A 16,763-nucleotide genomic window follows, 5' to 3' on the forward strand; every position below is an offset into this window, starting at 1 on the left:
GCCCTGGGAGCATGGAGATCCACACAGTATCACGGCAGCAGCACCAGCCTCTTGGGGGCCAGGTCAGGGACAGGAGCCAGGCCTATCCTTCTGCCTTCTGTCTTGTGCATCCTGCCCCAGGGGCACAAAAGAGACAGCAAGACCGAAAAACCAAAGCTCAGCTTTCCCGGAGAAGTTGGCAGGGGATGGGGGACTCCTTATGCCTCCCTCCGCTTCATAATTCTAAGGGCCACTAAAGTTTTCCCTGGGTGACCAGTATCCTGCCATCTCATGGGTCAAGGCTACTGCCTTCTCATCTCTCTGCTGCTTGAAACCCTTTAACGATTCTCAGCATTCAGAGCCCCAAGCGACCTGATCTTCTCCAGCCCCATCTCCCCTTGGTCCTCCACCTTCCTCTGCTGGAGACAGTCTGTGCCTTTTCTTCTCTCTGTGCCTCCCCTAGAATGTCAGGAGGAGGAGGGGCCAGGCAGAGGTTGCAGAATGACCTCACAGGAGTCCTAGACCCCACTCGGCCTCCATATCTCTACTGCTCAGTCCTGAGCTGGGGGGAAGAAGGAGCTTTAGGGGGAGGGCACCCGGAATCAGGCCCCGGGGTCCTGGCAAGGGGAGGCGCAGGCCCTGCCCTCAAGCCCTTGCAGCCTGGTAGGGGAGGCAGATACGGAGCTGGGTGGTGACTGTACATGCGAGGGCCCATTACTTCATGGGAAATAGATGGGGAAACAGTGGAAACAGTGTCAGACTTTATTTTTTTGGGCTCCTAAATCACTGCAGATGGTGACTGCAGCCATGAAATTAAAAGACACTTACTCCTTGGAAGGAAAGTTATGTCCAACCTAGATAGCATATTCAAAAGCAGAGACATTACTTTGCCAACAAAGGTCCATCTAGTCAAGGCTATGGTTTTTCCTGTGGTCATGTATGGATGTGGGATTTGGATTGTGAAGAAGGCTGAGCGCCAAAGAATTGATGCTTTTGAACTGCGGTGCTGGAGAAGACTCTTGAGAGTCCCTTGGACTGCAAGGAGATCCAACCAATCCATTCTGAAGGAGATCAGCCCTGGGATTTCTCTGAAAGGAATGATGCTAAAGCTGAAACTCCAGTACTTTGGCCACCTCATGCAAAGAGTTGACTCATTGGAAAAGACTCTGATGCTGGGAGGGATTGGGGGCAGGAGGAGAAGGGGATGACAGGGGATGAGATGGCTGGATGGCATCACTGACTCGATGGACGTGAGTCTGAGTGAACTCCAGGAGTTGGTGATGGACAGGGAGGCCTGGCATGCTGCGATTCATGGGGTCGCAGAGTCGGACACGACTGAGCGGCTGAACTGACTGAACTGAAGGTGGGAGGAGAACCAACCCATTTTGGGGGAGATGTCAGGGAAAGTGCAGAGAGCACCTTTAATGGTGAGTAGATGGTGGAGAGGTCACTGATGAATGGAAGAGGGAAGAGCATTTGCAAAGACCTGGGGGTGTGCAAGAACTTGGGGTGTTATAGGCTTCGTTGCAGTAATGTGAGCTCCAGGAAGACAGAGGGACATTGTCAGTTGTGGTCACAGCTGCATCTCTAGCACCTAGAAGAGTTCCTGTGATACATTCTTGTTAGTTGAATGAATAAGATGAAAGAGGGGCAAGGTTCTGGAAGTGAGGTTAAATTACTCTATCAGTTCCTGGGGCCAAGGCCCTAGATCTTTATCCAGTCGGTTCTAGGGAGTCTCTGAAGGGTTTTGAGCAGGGGTGGGTGGGTGATGACGGTAATGATGATAAGGATGATGGGGATCTGAGATCCAGTTTTTCACACACTGTATCCCTGCCTCCCTCACTCCAAGCTCACCACTGCCCGACACACACCCCCTGACCCCCCTCCCTCCCAACACACACCCAATCCTCAGGCATTTCCAGCTGCCTCCACAGCCCAATTTTAGCTTCTCACTATCTGGAAAAGCAAGTGGAGAGTCTGGGATGGGTTTTCCCAGCTAGGGTCTGGCCAGGAGGTCTGTGGGTGTGGGCTGGTGGAGTGCGCCTGAAATGGCTAATTCAGGCTCAGGAAACACTCTTCTGTTGATATTATTTAACTCTGGGAGGAAGAGGCCTTGGGGAATAAAACAAAAGCAAAACCCACATTCTCAGGGTCACCAGTGGCCATGAGCCAGCCCACATGAGAGGAAAAAGCACAGGCTCACACCCAGGAGATTCTTGTTGATGTTCTGATATCTTTTTGTAGGATGATGCCCATGCCATGGGGTCACTAAGAGTCAGACACCACTTCACTTTCACTTTTCACTTTCATGCATTGGAGAAGGAAATGGCAACCCACTTCAGTGTTCTTGCCTGGAGAATCCCAGGGACGGGGGAGCCTGGTGGGCTGCCGTCTATGGGGTTGCACAGAGTCGGACACGACTGAAGCGACTTAGCAGTGAAAGGTTGTTGTTGAATCACACGAATACACCAGGATTCTTGGCCCCCGGAGGAGAAGAATTCAATCCGGGGCCAGAGACAAGGCTTGATCGCTCGGAGCTTTTGTGTAATAAAGTTTTATTAAAGTATAAAGGAGATAGAGAAAGCTTCTGACATAGGCATCAGAAGGGGGTAGAAAGAGCACCCGCTTGCTAGTGTTGACAATGAAGTTATATACTCTCTAATGAATCCAAAGAATGTCTGGAGGTTGTAAAGACCTCATCAGACCTACTCCCATAATTTACATTTTAAGATAACAGAATTAGCCAGAAGGTTTAATCCAAAGACTGTCCTTAATCCAGAGACTGTCCTCAGGCAGGATACATTATTGTTATATAATCCTAAGGAATGTGGAGAAAGAAAAAAAGTTTGTCCTTTCTTCCTCCTTGAGAATTCCAGACCCCTCTCTCTTTGGGGACCCCTAGACTCCTTATCAACCTGCCTAGGAAATGACTCTCTCATTCCCCCCTTTTCTTTTAGGAGAATTATGTTGCCTAGGGAAAAGGGGCGTCGTTCTCATTCCATAACTACTTCTGAGCTGACAAGGGGCGTTGTCCCTAAATTGGTGAGGCAACATATTCTCCTAATCCTCATATTGAGGATATCTGATCCAGGGGCCCCAAATAGTAGCTGGAGGAAGCTACAGCAGTAGCAGGAGTTTGAGCAACCATTTGTAACTTAAAAGCTTTCATGCGGCTAGAAACAAATCCAGTTATACAATTACAGATGCAGGGAGCAAACAGTAAAAACAAAACAACCAGAATTAAAATTAAAAGTCACATTATGTCCATAGTTAAAGTACAAAGTGTTGCACCAGTCCATTCTAGGGTTGGTAGATGTCATCAGATGAAGAAGAGGCATCGCATGTGATTGTTGTCGAAGGTATTCACAGACTTGGAGAAAGTCTTTTCCTTGAAGTGGGGATGTCCACCATGGGAAGCCTTTCACTGACGAAGAGGGGAGTGCTCCGCAGACCCAGCAGTTAGACCGATTGTGGAATGCAGCATAAGAGTGAGCCCAGGACAGGAGGACATTGTCTTGAGGATCCAACGGCAGACTCAGGATATTTGGAGTCAGCAGAAGTAGACTCACATAGATTATCAGGCCCATCCGCTGCCCTTTGTTTAACTCTAGAGCTCGGGTCAGGGCCACAAGCTCCGCTAACTGAGCACTGGTTCCCTGGGGGAGAGATTTTGCTTCCAAAACCTGTTCAGCAGTCACCACGGCATAACCTGCTTTACGCTTTCCATCCCGAACAAAAGAACTGCCATCTGTAAATATTTCCATGTCAGGATTGGCTAATGAGGTATCCTTTAGATCCTCCCGAGCTGCATAGTTTAAAGTTAGGAATTGAGAACAATCGTGATCAGGTGTTTCGTTTTTCTTCTCAGGAAGGAAAGTGGCAGGATTTAAATTTCCACAAACTTTAAGCTTAGTTACTGGTCCTTCTAACAACAATGACTGATACTTAAGAAGCCTACTGTCTGTCATCCAAATATTAACCTTAGAATTTAAGATTTCACTCACATCATGAGAAGTCAGTACAGTAAGGTTTCGTCCATTAATTATTTTTAAAGCTTCAGGTGCTAATAAAGCCGCTGCCCCAATTACTCGTAGGCAGTGGGGCCACCCACATGCAACTACATCTAATTCTCTGCTTAGATAAGCAATAGGTTGTTGGTGAGGCCCTCGGGGTTGTGTCAAAACTCCCAATGCCACACCTTTTCTTTCAGTGACAAACAAATTAAATTCTGACCCTGTGGGCAAGCTCAGAGCTGGAGCTTGCAGGAGAGCAGTCTGAAGAACCTTAAAAGCCTTTTGAGTTTCTGGAGACCAAACCAGTTTGTCGGTTTGGGCCTGCTGAGTTTCAGCTATAAGTTTATATAAAGGCCGGGCAAGTTCCCCATAACCCGGAATCCAAATGCGACAGTAACCTGTGATTCCCAAAAATCCTCTCAATTGTCTTAAAGTCATAGGTAGGGGGTGATTTAGTATAGGTTTAATTCTCTCAGGGCCTATGGCCCTAGTCCCTTCTGATATGATTAGGCCCAGATATCTAACCGATTGTTGACAAAGCTGAGCCTTTTCTCTTGATGCCTTGTAACCACAGTCTGCCAGAAAGTTTAAGAAATCTTCTGAGGCTCGCGAACAAGCTTCTTCTGTCTCAGCACAGAGCAAAATATCTACATATTGTAACACCACTGCTTCAGAGCTGTTAAAGTTTTGTAAATCCCGTGACAAACTTTGTCCGAATAAGTGAGGACTGTCACGAAATCCCTGGGGCAAAACTGTCCAGGTTAACTGAGAAGCTGGCTGCGTAGGGTCTTCAAAGGCAAATAGGAATTGACTTTCTTCCGCCAAAGGCACTGAATAGAAGGCATCCTTTAAATCAATTACTGAGAAATATTTGGCCCGTTCAGGAATTTCAGACAATAGAGTATAAGGATTAGGCACCACGGGGTGTAAAGGAACTACAGCCTCATTTATTATTCGTAAATCTTGAACTAGTCTCCATTTGCCATTCGATTTCTTTATACCCAAAATAGGAGTGTTGCAAGGACTGTTACAGGGAATTAATAGTCCCTGTTCCTTTAAATTTTCGATGATGGGTTTTAACCCTTCCTTAACTTCATGTTTCAGTGGATAGTGCTTCTTATGTGGAAATACGTGTGGGTCTTTGAGCTTAACAACTACAGGAATAGCATTTTGTGCTCGACCCACAGATTTTCCATCAGCCCATACTCTAGGATTTACATTTTGTTCAACTAAAGGGAGAGAAAGGGAGGGCTCCATATTCATGAAAACAGAGGCATGGACCTTGCTCAGTATATCCCTTCCCAAAAGGGGTGAGGGAGATTCTGGCACAATCAGAAACTCGTGTGAAAACAGCACAGAATCCCAGTTGCAAGATAAAGAATAACTGAAATAATACCTTTTGGCTCGTCCAGACAGTCCCATTACGGAAGCGGATCGGGAAGAAAGTGGGCCAGGGGCTTCAGTAAGCACAGAATAAGTTGCCCCAGTATCTAAAAGGAAATCGATGGATTGGCCCCCCACAACTATTAATACCCGGGGTTCCTCAGGTGTAATTAGGACGGGAGCTTGTGTGGGGACCCCTGGGCACCTTCAGTCCTGATTGTCTTGAGAGTCCGACCCCGGAGACCTACACCTCTGGGGGCAGTCTCTCTTCCAGTGTGGTCCTTTGCAGACCGGACATGGAGCCGGGGGCGGCTTAGATGCCTGAGGGCAATCCCGCTTGAGGTGCCCCTCCTTTCCACAGCAGTAGCAAGCCCATCCCTTTTCACCTGGGCCCCTCTGAGCATTTTTCTCAGGCTATTTAAGAACGTTTTCATAGCCATGGCGAAGGCTTCCGCCTTTTCCTTTGTCTTTTTTTGCCTTTCTTTCTTTTCCTCATATTCCCTACCATAATAGACTGTCTGAGCCAGTTGTAACAGAGTGTCTAAAGACTGATTTGGTCCATACGCCTGCTTTAATAGCTTACGGCGGATATCTGGAGCCGACTGAGTGAGAAATCTATCCTTTAAGATCACTTTTCCCTCTTCACTTTCGGGATCAATCTCAGTGAATCTGCGAAGGCCTTCTCTCAGTCTATCTAGGAATTTACCAGGAGCTTCTTTCTCCTCCTGTTCTATGTCTGCCAATTTGCCATAGTTTAAAGGCTTGGAACGCGCCTGCCTAAGTCCTTCAAGAATACATCTAACAAAATGACTCTGATCCCATCTTCCTTTAGCTGTGTTGTAGTCCCAGTCTGGTTCTATAGTTGGGACCGCCTGATTCCCAGTGGGGAGGGCCGCTATCTCATTCTCCCTCTTCCCTACTGATTCATTACCAAGCCATTCATCTCCATAAGCAACCGCTTTTCCCAAAACTCGAGTCTTTGACTCAGGAGTCAGCGTTTGTCCCAAGATATACATCACATCCTTCCAAGTGAGATCATAAAGCAAAGTAACACCTTTAAAAGCTCTGATATATTTTTCTGGGTCCTCTAAATAGTCTCCCAGATCCTCCTTGATTCTTTGTATTTCTTGATAAGAAAAAGGCTTATTAACTCTCACAGACTGATTATTTCTCCCGGTGGGTGTTTCATAAAGAGGCAACAGCTTGTGTGGCTGTTCCTCAGTCTCTCTGGCTGCTCTGCGCATATGATCCCAGGGATAGATTGGAGAAACCTGTTTTTCCTCTTCTCTTTGTCTCCTGTCCTCCATCTCATCGCTTACTTCGATGGTCTGAGTTTCTACTGAAACCAGAGTAGTCTGAGGTCGTACTGAGACAGGAGTTGTTTGGACCTCCATGTGGGCAGTTTGAATCCCAGTTTGGAGTCCCTGGTACGGGGGCAAAGGAAGAGGACAGGAGGGAGCTGAAGGTTTCACACCCAAATCTATACCCTTAGGACGTAAGTCTGGCATATTTCGCAGAGAGAAAAAGGGCAACACATATGCTACTTCTACCCATTTCCCTTGTTCCTTACAGAACCGGTCTAATTGTAGAACAGTATTATACTTAAGAGACCCTCCAACTGGCCACCGTTCGCCGTCCTCCAATGGATACCGTGGCCATGCAGTATCACATAGGAAGACCAGGTGTGTCTTCTTTAAGCCCTGGGGATCAAATCTATCCCAGTTTTTCAGGATACAGTTCAAAGGAGTGAGGCTGGAATTGTTAGCTCCCATCTGTAAGAGAGGAAAAAAAGCGACCAGCGCCATTTTTTCTACCGGAGGCGTCCCTCCCTGCTCTAGATGGGGGTGTAGACAGACGTTACACCAAAAGCTTTTCCTTCCTGGTCGGACTTAGTCTGTCCCTTACCGACGCAGGCGCCGTACTCGTCCCTCCAGGTTCTACCACCGGGATGGGGTGGGGATGTACCAGGGGTAGACTTGATAGCATCCCTACTTGACGTCCAGCTCTTCACCCTTAACCTTGCTTGCCTCTGATGTCACCCGGGGTGAATCAGAGTAACCTTCCGGAATGCCTCCCAAGCTAAGACCGCTGTAGGAAACATTCGTCACCTGAGTGCCTGTGCACGACCCTGAGTATTTCCTGACCACAATAAGACCGACGCAAACATAAAACTGAGATGTTCTTTCCAAGCATCACCACACCAGTATAACAGCCTCTTCTGATCCACTAAGAGCTGGCATTACCAAAGAAAAAAAACCCATCGCAGTCCCAATCTGAGTAACCTTTAACCTCAGAGATGTTCTGGGAGCTAGAGCTCCATCTAGCTTCCGAACTTTCGATTCCTAGCGAGGCTAGACACTTTCTTGACTACGAATCCAAGTTTGGGACCTAAGCCACAGTACACAGTAACAGTATAGATCACAAGTCCCTTGAAAGTCTATGATCCGATAGATTAGGTTAGTACTTCTAATTCCCAAGGAGTTATGAAATGGTCAAAGAGACCGAAAAGTTTGACCGAGAAAGGAGAGTTCGGTCCACACGCTTTGCCCATATCTGGTCGGTTCCCGAAGGAGACATTGGGTGCCTCTTGGCATTGGCAGGTCGGTATAATGCCCCGACAGGTTTCTGCCATAAGCTGTATGAGATCACCATGGAACCGCAGAGCAGGGCCCCTTACTTGCTTCATGCAGGGCATGCCATTCATTCACACAAGCACACGGTAGAGTTAGTAAAGCATGGCAGAAAACGTGTTCGCTAAGAGAACAAAGAACTAAAGCTCCAAGCTTCCTTACCTTGTCCTGAAGGATCCCGGACGAGCCCCCAAGATGAAAGGTTGTTGTTGAATCACACGAATACACCGGGATTCTTGGCCCCCGGAGGAGAAGAATTCAATCCGGGGCCAGAGACAAGGCTTGATCGCTCGGAGCTTTTGTGTAATAAAGTTTTATTAAAGTATAAAGGAGATAGAGAAAGCTTCTGACATAGGCATCAGAAGGGGGTAGAAAGAGCACCCGCTTGCTAGTGTTGACAATGAAGTTATATACTCTCTAATGAATCCAAAGAATGTCTGGAGGTTGTAAAGACCTCATCAGACCTACTCCCATAATTTACATTTTAAGATAACAGAATTAGCCAGAAGGTTTAATCCAAAGACTGTCCTTAATCCAGAGACTGTCCTCAGGCAGGATACATTATTGTTATATAATCCTAAGGAATGTGGAGAAAGAAAAAAAGTTTGTCCTTTCTTCCTCCTTGAGAATTCCAGACCCCTCTCTCTTTGGGGACCCCTAGACTCCTTATCAACCTGCCTAGGAAATGACTCTCTCAGCAGCAGCAGCAGCAGCCCATGCCAGAAGTGCTAGACCCACACCTGATTAAAATCCCAGAAGTCAGGGTCAGGCTGGCAGTTTTCTCAGGCTGGGGAAGATGAATGGGCTCAGAAGGACTAGGTCAAGATGAACACATACGTGCTCGGGGTTGGGTTGATAACACAAAGGCAAACACGTGGCCTGCAACTTCATCCAGCTCAGAGGTCCTGCCCAGGTCCACAGCAGACACCTATCAGTCATGGCTTTCCTTTCTCCTGAGCTCAGATGAGCAATTTTCTCTAGAACTGCCTTCTAGAACAAGCCCTTGAAATGTAACTCGACTGAATTGAAATGCGCTGGAAGGATAAAAAGACATACTGGATTTTGAAGATGTAATATGAAAAAAATAATTTATCTGTTAATAAATTATTATGTTGATTACACGCGGCAGTGAAAATGTTTTGGATATATTGGGTTATATAAAATATATTATAAAAGTCTTTCTTCCCTGTTCCTTTTAACTCCTATTTAATTTGGCTATTAGAATATTTGAAATTATCTGTGTGGCTCAAATACATTTCTATTGGGCCACACTGAGGTAGCATACCTGCTTTGTGAGGGCATTTCATCATTTTTGCTCACAGCTAACCCTCCATCCTCTAGAATGGTGTCTGGCACATAATAGACATGCAAATGGTTATCTGTGGATTGAATGAATGAAGCCTTGTCAACATTGCTCTTCAGGGAGCCACCACTGAGTGATCAGATGGAATGTATTTGTTAACCTGCTAGAATCCCCTGTCTGTGTTTTCTGATTTTAGAGCTTCATCATCCTCTCCAGCCTTTCTTGATACCCAGGAGGGGCAGCTGGAGATGAACTTGGGTGAATGCCCTGTTCCACCAAGGGTCCTCTGAAAGGGAACTTCCTGTTCCTTCTGATAAGGAAACAGAGCAGTGTGCAAATGATATGGAAATCCTTCCTGGGTGTTTGCATGTCTGGGTGTACTGGGCATACTTCCGGCCCACTTCCTGGCCCCAGCTTCTGGTCTCTAGGGACAAAAGAGAAAGCTCGGGAGATCTTGAGTCCCAGGTTGAGCCGGGGCCACTTTAGTATTTTCCCAGCGAGCAAAGGCTGTAGCATCCTCAGCTCTCCAATCCATCAGGAGCCTAAAAATAGTCTGCAGTTCCAGCCTCCTCCACAGCCAATCGAGCAAAACTGGGCCCTGTGCCTGCCAGCTCCTCCACAACCCAGACTGTCTGCCCTAGCCGCCAGCCCCCGTCTCCCTGGCCGAGGTCTATCCTGGCCCCTGGGGACCCTGAGCTCAGCGTGCCCACTGTCAGGCCTGATGAGGGTTTGCTTACTGCTCTGCCCTCCTAAGCAGACGGGACCCCGGACCCCTGGACCCTTGGACCTCCCAACTCTGTGCTCTGTTCACTCTCCTGTTCTTGAGGGGATGTTGGCCAGACACAGAGGAGGGGACGGTGTTCCAGGCAGTGCAACCAGCACCTGTAAAACCCAGTGGTGTGAGAGACCATTGCACATGGGAAGGGGTGAGCTGTTTGGAAGGGCTGGTTGAAGGAGATGGGGCTGGAAGGTGGTAGGGCAGGTCTGGCAGCTACCTCCCTCGCAGGCATGGGTACTTCGGGTATCTCTGTCCTGCCCCACAGGGAGGGAGCTGCACCTCTTAGATGTGGCAGCCCATCTGTGTGGGCTGTTGCCCTCTGTCCCTGCCAGGAGGAGTGTTCAGTGCCAGGCACCTGCTCCCCTGTACGGGCCTTCTATACTGATGGTCTATGGGAAGCTCTGGTGCCTTCCAGATCTGAGCTTCTGGGGTCCCTGCCTGCTCCTCAGGGCTGGAAGTAGGCAGGTGGAGCTCCCCACTGAGGCCCAGAGGAAGGAGGGACTCAAGGCCATCTGGAGCACTTGGCAGAGTTGGGACCGGAACCTCTGAGTCCTGATGCCCAGCTGGGACCTAGCCCTCACTCTGAGGCTGGGGCACATCCTGGTCTGCATGTAAAGGATGGGGTTTGTGGGCCCCCACAAAGGGGAGGGCCTTTCCGGCGGCAAGAGTGAGAGCGCAGGTGATGCTGCTGGTCCATGACGGTTTCCCCACTTGGGCTAAGCCGGGTGCCAGGTGCAGGAAGTGGGGGCAGCGCATGCCACAGCCACTTTCCGTTTCTGCGGGAGTGATTTTGGGGGAAATGCTCAGGTCACGGAGCAGTTCTTTCCATGTAGTGCCCAGAGTCTTATTTCTGAAGACTTTTCTTGCCTGACGTCTTCCGTTAGTCCTCAGAGGCAGCTAGCCAGTGTGGGCATAGCCTTCCCCTAGCAGTGAGACGAACCGATGAGGCCAGAGGAAGGGAGCCAGAGCTACCTGGCCCATCAGAAGCTGGCCTAGAACCCAGGATTCTTGCCGTCCCCCCAGCCCCTCGTACCTCTCGCAGCACCCTCCCCCAAGGAAGCAGAGGTGGGTGTGATCTAGAGGCTTCTCTTGGCCAAGGCGAAGTTGTTGAAAAAAATATTTAAGATGTTTGAGGTTTTCTCACCCCCTACGGCCCTCTTCATTTCCTAACAGGTGGGAGCCCCACTCAGCGTTCACAGAGGCCACCAAAAAGTATAAAGACTGTTTTAAGACTTTTGCTCCTGGTTCTGGGGCCTGTCAGAGGTGCTCTCCTCCCCCAGCGACCTGAGGAATCCAGAGCTGCAACTCTCCTGTGCCCTGGATAGCATCCTGGGGACCTTAGACCCATTTCCCATGTGAAGAAACCACAGACCTGGGGGAAGACCCAGACTGGCTCTGTGAGTGAGAAGGTGTGGGGTTGCTGACATCTTAGCCCTGATACATCTTTTCCTGAACTCCACCTGCTGCTTACTCACCTCCCCTGAGACACCCTCACTCCTACCCCAGGTCATGGGTAGAAACACAGGCAGAGTGTCCATGTAATGAGAGAAGAGTCAGGTGCCCTGGCAACCTGGCAAGATGGAACTGCAGGCTTCTTTATCTCTTGTGTATACACATAACAAGCCCATGGGGCCACACACATTACCTGCTCACGTGTACACACTTGCAGACATGTGCATCTGTGCACATGCACACCCATTCATAGAGCCCTCCCCCTTGGGGTCCTGTCCACCTACTCAGATAAGGGGGGGCAGTCATGAGGCTCTCTTTTTGTGTGACTACAGCCTCAGGGTAGACCCACATCTAATTTCTCAGCTGTTCCTGCCTCTCTGGCTCTGGCAACTGGGAGCTTGAAGATCTAGGCTGGGAACCCCCCACTGATATTTGGGGAATTTAGTGGGGATCACTGGGCCAACAAGACCTACAGAGAAAAAGAGAGAGAGGTGAGCAGAGGAGATGGAACAGGAAGATGCCATGTGGAGCTGATGCTTGGCCCAGAGGGTGTTCTGACCCTCCCCTCTTGGTGCTCCTTCCCTGTCGGCCTGCTGAGATGTTCTATGACCCGTCTGGGAACTGGGAACAGAGGAGAACTGCACCACAGGAGGCCCAGGATGAGGTGACTGCAGGCAGGAAGGCTAACTGAATGTGTACCCTACCCATGGAGAGCTAGGGCTGGATGTCCCTGGCGAGTACATGGTGGGGTCATGGGTGCAGAAGGCCTCTGTTCCCATGCTTTCAGGACAATGGGCCAGATAATACCAGGTACTTTGGTTTCCTGGGCGGGCCAGGGCTTTCCTGAAACACCCAGACTTCCTGGTCTCCCAGGGTTGAAGGAATGACATGGGAAGAGAGGGGATTGTGTAGGCAGGAAGCCCCGGGACACACTGAAGGCCTGCTCTGCCCTTGCGTGCGAGCTCAGGGTGGTCCCCAGAGCTGTTTTTGCCTACCCTACCTCAGCACATGACTGGCTGTGTGTTCAGAGCTGCCCACTTACTGAGCACCTAAGTCCAGGCTCTTCATGCAGTAGACTTGTGAAGGGCAGGAGGAGCCAGGGCTGGGCACCTGGGAGGGGGTACCTGTCACCACTGGGGCAGGAGCTAATGGTCCTCCAGGGGGCTGACCCAGCAGGGGCCCAGAGATCTCCTGAAAGGTGTCACTCATCTCCACTCTTTGTCAGCAAAAGGCATTGGTCAGCCAACCCCCTGGCTGGTCTTCAAAGGGCAAGATTATGAGGGCAATGTACAGACTGGATAAGAGTGACTGTACATCATTTGCTTGGGACTATTCTAGAAGTTTTACATGAATCATTTTAGTGTCCTAACCAGCCCTATGAAGTTGATATTATCCGTTTTATTAGTTAAAGGATCTCAAGCACAGAGAGGTTAAGTGGTTTACCAAAACTTCAAAGCGAAAAAAAAAAAAAAAAAGGATTAATCCTGTCCCTACAATAACCAGAGTTTCAGGCTGTTTTATCTGATCTCATTCACTCATTGTGTAGTTATGTATTAGGCTCCTCTGCTGGGCTTGTGGTAACATAGGATATATATAGCAGAGGTGAGCGTATATGTAGGTGGGGGATCACTCTGGCAAAATGAAAGAGGTCAGGCCTGGGTCAGTCCCCAGGGACCAGGGCTCCTCACGCGCCATCTGCTCAGACCCGATGCTTGGACATCAGAAGAAGCTAACATGACCACTCATTCTAAAAGGCTCAGTATGGGGAGGGCCAGCTGCCAGTGCATCCTCTGAGGGACAGAGAGGCTGCGTGGGGGCCCAGCTTCCCTGCTCTGGCTGGAAGGCTGTCACAGGAAGGTGGGGAGGGGATTGGCCTTCTCCTTTTGCTGTTTCCCACCAGGACCATTTCAGGGAACAGCTGCTTTGGGGGCTGGAGGGAGCCCACATCCTGCTTCATCACCATACCGAGAGCATTAGAGCGCAAGAACCTCCATGGAGGCCCAAAGCTGAGTAAGGTTGAATCAGGCTGACTCAGTGGAAACCTCTGCCTACTAATGTCTCCAAGCCGGATACTGCAGCCAGACCAAAGGAAGAGCCTCCCAACTGCTGGTCCATACAATGTGGGAGTGCAAGCCAAGGGAAAGACTTCCGGATAGTGCCCCAGCCTCAGGCTCTGTCGTACCTCATCCTACCCTGGGAGGCAGACTCCTCATGGGGAAACTGAAGGAGGAGATGGACCTGTGTCAGATTCCAGACTGCAGCCAGTTCCCTAGTCCCTTTGTCATGAGGGCACCTGCCCTGAAGCTGGGACGCAAGGAGAGGGCTTCATCCTCCGACAAGGCCCTCTGGGTCTCTTCTCCTCCTGACTACTCCTTGCAGGCTGAGTCTGGGGGCAGGGCTAGGGTGTGAGGGTGTGGTCTTCCCTGGGACAAAGAATGGCTCCTGTGGAATGGTGTTTTCAGAGAGACACAAAGAGATGAGCAAACAAGCCAACCAGATGGGTTTGGCCTTTCAACTTGTCCCTAGGGAGGTTGTTTGCCTTTATTTGTTTATTGAGATAAAATAACCCTTTTGAAGTACACAATCTAGTGTGTGCTAAGTTGCTTCTGTCATGTCCAACTCTTTGTGACCCTTTGTACTGTAACACGCCAGCTTCCTCTGTCCGTGGGATTCTCCAGGCAAGAATACTGAAGTGGGTCACCATTTCCTTCTCCCGGGGATCTTCCTGGCCCAGGGATGGAACCAGAGTCTCCTGCATTGGTAGGCGGATTCTTTACCACTATATCTACATCGCTGTGACCACCATCATTATCTAATTACAGAACATGCTGTCACCCCAAAAGAAGTTCCATATCTATGACCAGTCACTTCCCCTTCCTCCTGCCCCCACTAATTGCCTCTCTGTCTTTATGGATTTACCCGTTCTGAGCATTTCACACAAATGGAACCATACGTGTGGGCTGTGTGGCTGGTTTTCTCTCACTTGGCAGAATGTTTTCAAGATTAATCCATGTTGTAGTATGTATCAGCTCTTCACATTTCTTTATTGTCGAATACGAGTCCATGGTGTGGATACGCCATCTTTTATTTATCCATTCATTAGCTCATGGACGCTTGGGTTGTCTCCATTTTTTGGCTGTTATGAATAATGCTGTATGAACACTGGTGTGCACGTTTTTGTATGAACATATGTTTTTGATACTTTTGGGGATCTACCTACCTGGGAGTGGAACTGTGGAGTCATATGGTGATTCTATATTTAACTTCTGAGAAGCTGCCCAAACTGTTTTCCACAGAAGTTATACCATTTTACATTCCCACCAGCTATGTGTGGTTCCAATTTCTCCACCTCCTCACCAACACTTGTTATTTTCTTTGCCTTTATTCTTTCGGCACATATATTGTTGAGCACCTAGCTGGTGCGAGACCTGTGCTTGGGCTAAGGGGTGCAGGGGGACTGGGCCCTCTGCCAGGGCTGTTCTGGCAGAGCCAGGGGCACACAGACATGGAACAGTGGCAGCTGGTGGTGAGTGAAGGAGTAACAGGGGCCCGACCTGCGAGGGACGAGCAGGGCAGGCTTCAGATGTGACGTTTATGCCGTGGCCCCCAGTCCCTGCCCTCCTGCCCCTGGGAGGCGTGATGGTCGGGTGCCAAGTGCCTTGGTGCTGCTTATCTGAAGATTCCCCTCCTTGCCCGAGCGTCACCCGCTAGAGCCTGTCCCTTTGTGTTGAGCTCTCATCTTTAGCCGCCCCATGTCAGCAGCCCGAGCCAGATGAGGAAACTGAGGCCTGGGGGAAATGATTCGCCTAGAAGACAGTAGCAGAGGGAAGACCAGAGCCCAGATTGCCAAACCCGCAGTCTGACGTGTTCTTCGCTCTTCTGGGATGAGGCTTGGCATAGCATGAGGCTGGGGGGAGGGAAGAGGAGCTGGCAGAAGCCTGAAAGGGGGGCCCAGGGAGCAGGAAGCCAAGCTTCGAAGATTTTTCCCAGGCTAGGGGGAGGAGACGCTGACCAGATTTGTGTGAGTGAGGGGTGAAGAGGGGAGGTCCCTGGGGCCCGCTCTGACCAGTTTCTCCTCTCCCCAGTTTCGGTTGTTTCACTTGCCCCCTGAGACCCTGGGGTTGGCGGGGGGTTGGATGATATTGGGGTAACTCTTAGTCAAGCCCATCTTCTTCTTGGGGGTTGGGGTAGGGAACGTCAGCCTGCCTTCCTGTCCCCACCAGATCCCACGGCCTGAGGGAGGAGGCCTGGCTGGGCCCAACCCCAGTGGGTGCGGGTCAGTTAGGGCGGGGCCTGGCTGACCGAGAATGTGACCATGTTGATGGCCTCTCCCGCTTTCACATTTGGAGCCTCCAGGAACTAGTGACTGTCCCCAAAACAATGCTGGGGGGATGTTTGCTCAATGAACTCATACTTTATAGGGTTAAGTCAAAATGCGCTCACTGCCTTACTCCAAACTCAGTGACTCACCGGTCCCCATGGTAAGTCCCTGGCCGGACCAGGTGTTGAGGGTGAGCGGGGATAGGGTGGAATGCAGTCCCTGTCCTCTTAGACAGCAGGAGAGGCCCTGGTTCCCCCACCAGCACACTCAGGGCACTGGAAAGCCAGTGGCGGTGGTGCTGATGGGGAGCAGACAGCTGGGACCAGCCTGACTGGGGTGCCCAGGGGGTGGGCTGGCAGTCCCAGGCCCAGCCTGAGCCCGGAACAACATTTTGCATCTCCCCATGGTGACCTGACTTGGAGGAGGGCATGGCAACCGACTCTAGTATTCTTGCCTGGAGAATCCCCATAGACAGAGGAGCCTAGTGGGCTACAGTCCTTGGGGTGGCAAAGAGTCAGATACGACTGAGCAACTAAGCACAGAACACATGGTGACCTGAGCTCAGAGTGGAGGGAAGGGGAGCGAGAGGGGAGGGGAACGAGAGGGCAGGTGGGGGGCTTGAGAGACACGTGGTCCCTCCCATCCCTCAGAGCCGGCAGGTCGAGGAGCATGAGGGAAATTCACGCCCCAGATTTATTAAAGACAGTCCCCATGTGGGGCTTTGGCTTGGTCAGGGAACTTTGTGGCTCTGTGGGAGAGGTATCTGTTCCCATGTCTTTGGTTCTCTGGGGTTTCTCCGGGGCTGGGGTACATCCTTCAGGGGCTCTGGGCACTGGCAGAGAGACCTCAGACCTGCTTTGACTTTCCCTCATGCTCCTCAACCTGCCGGGGCTCTGAAGGATGG

Source organism: Bos taurus, chromosome 21 (assembly GCF_002263795.3).
Source record: "Bos taurus isolate L1 Dominette 01449 registration number 42190680 breed Hereford chromosome 21, ARS-UCD2.0, whole genome shotgun sequence".
In the NCBI taxonomy this organism is placed as follows: Eukaryota; Metazoa; Chordata; class Mammalia; order Artiodactyla; family Bovidae; genus Bos; species Bos taurus.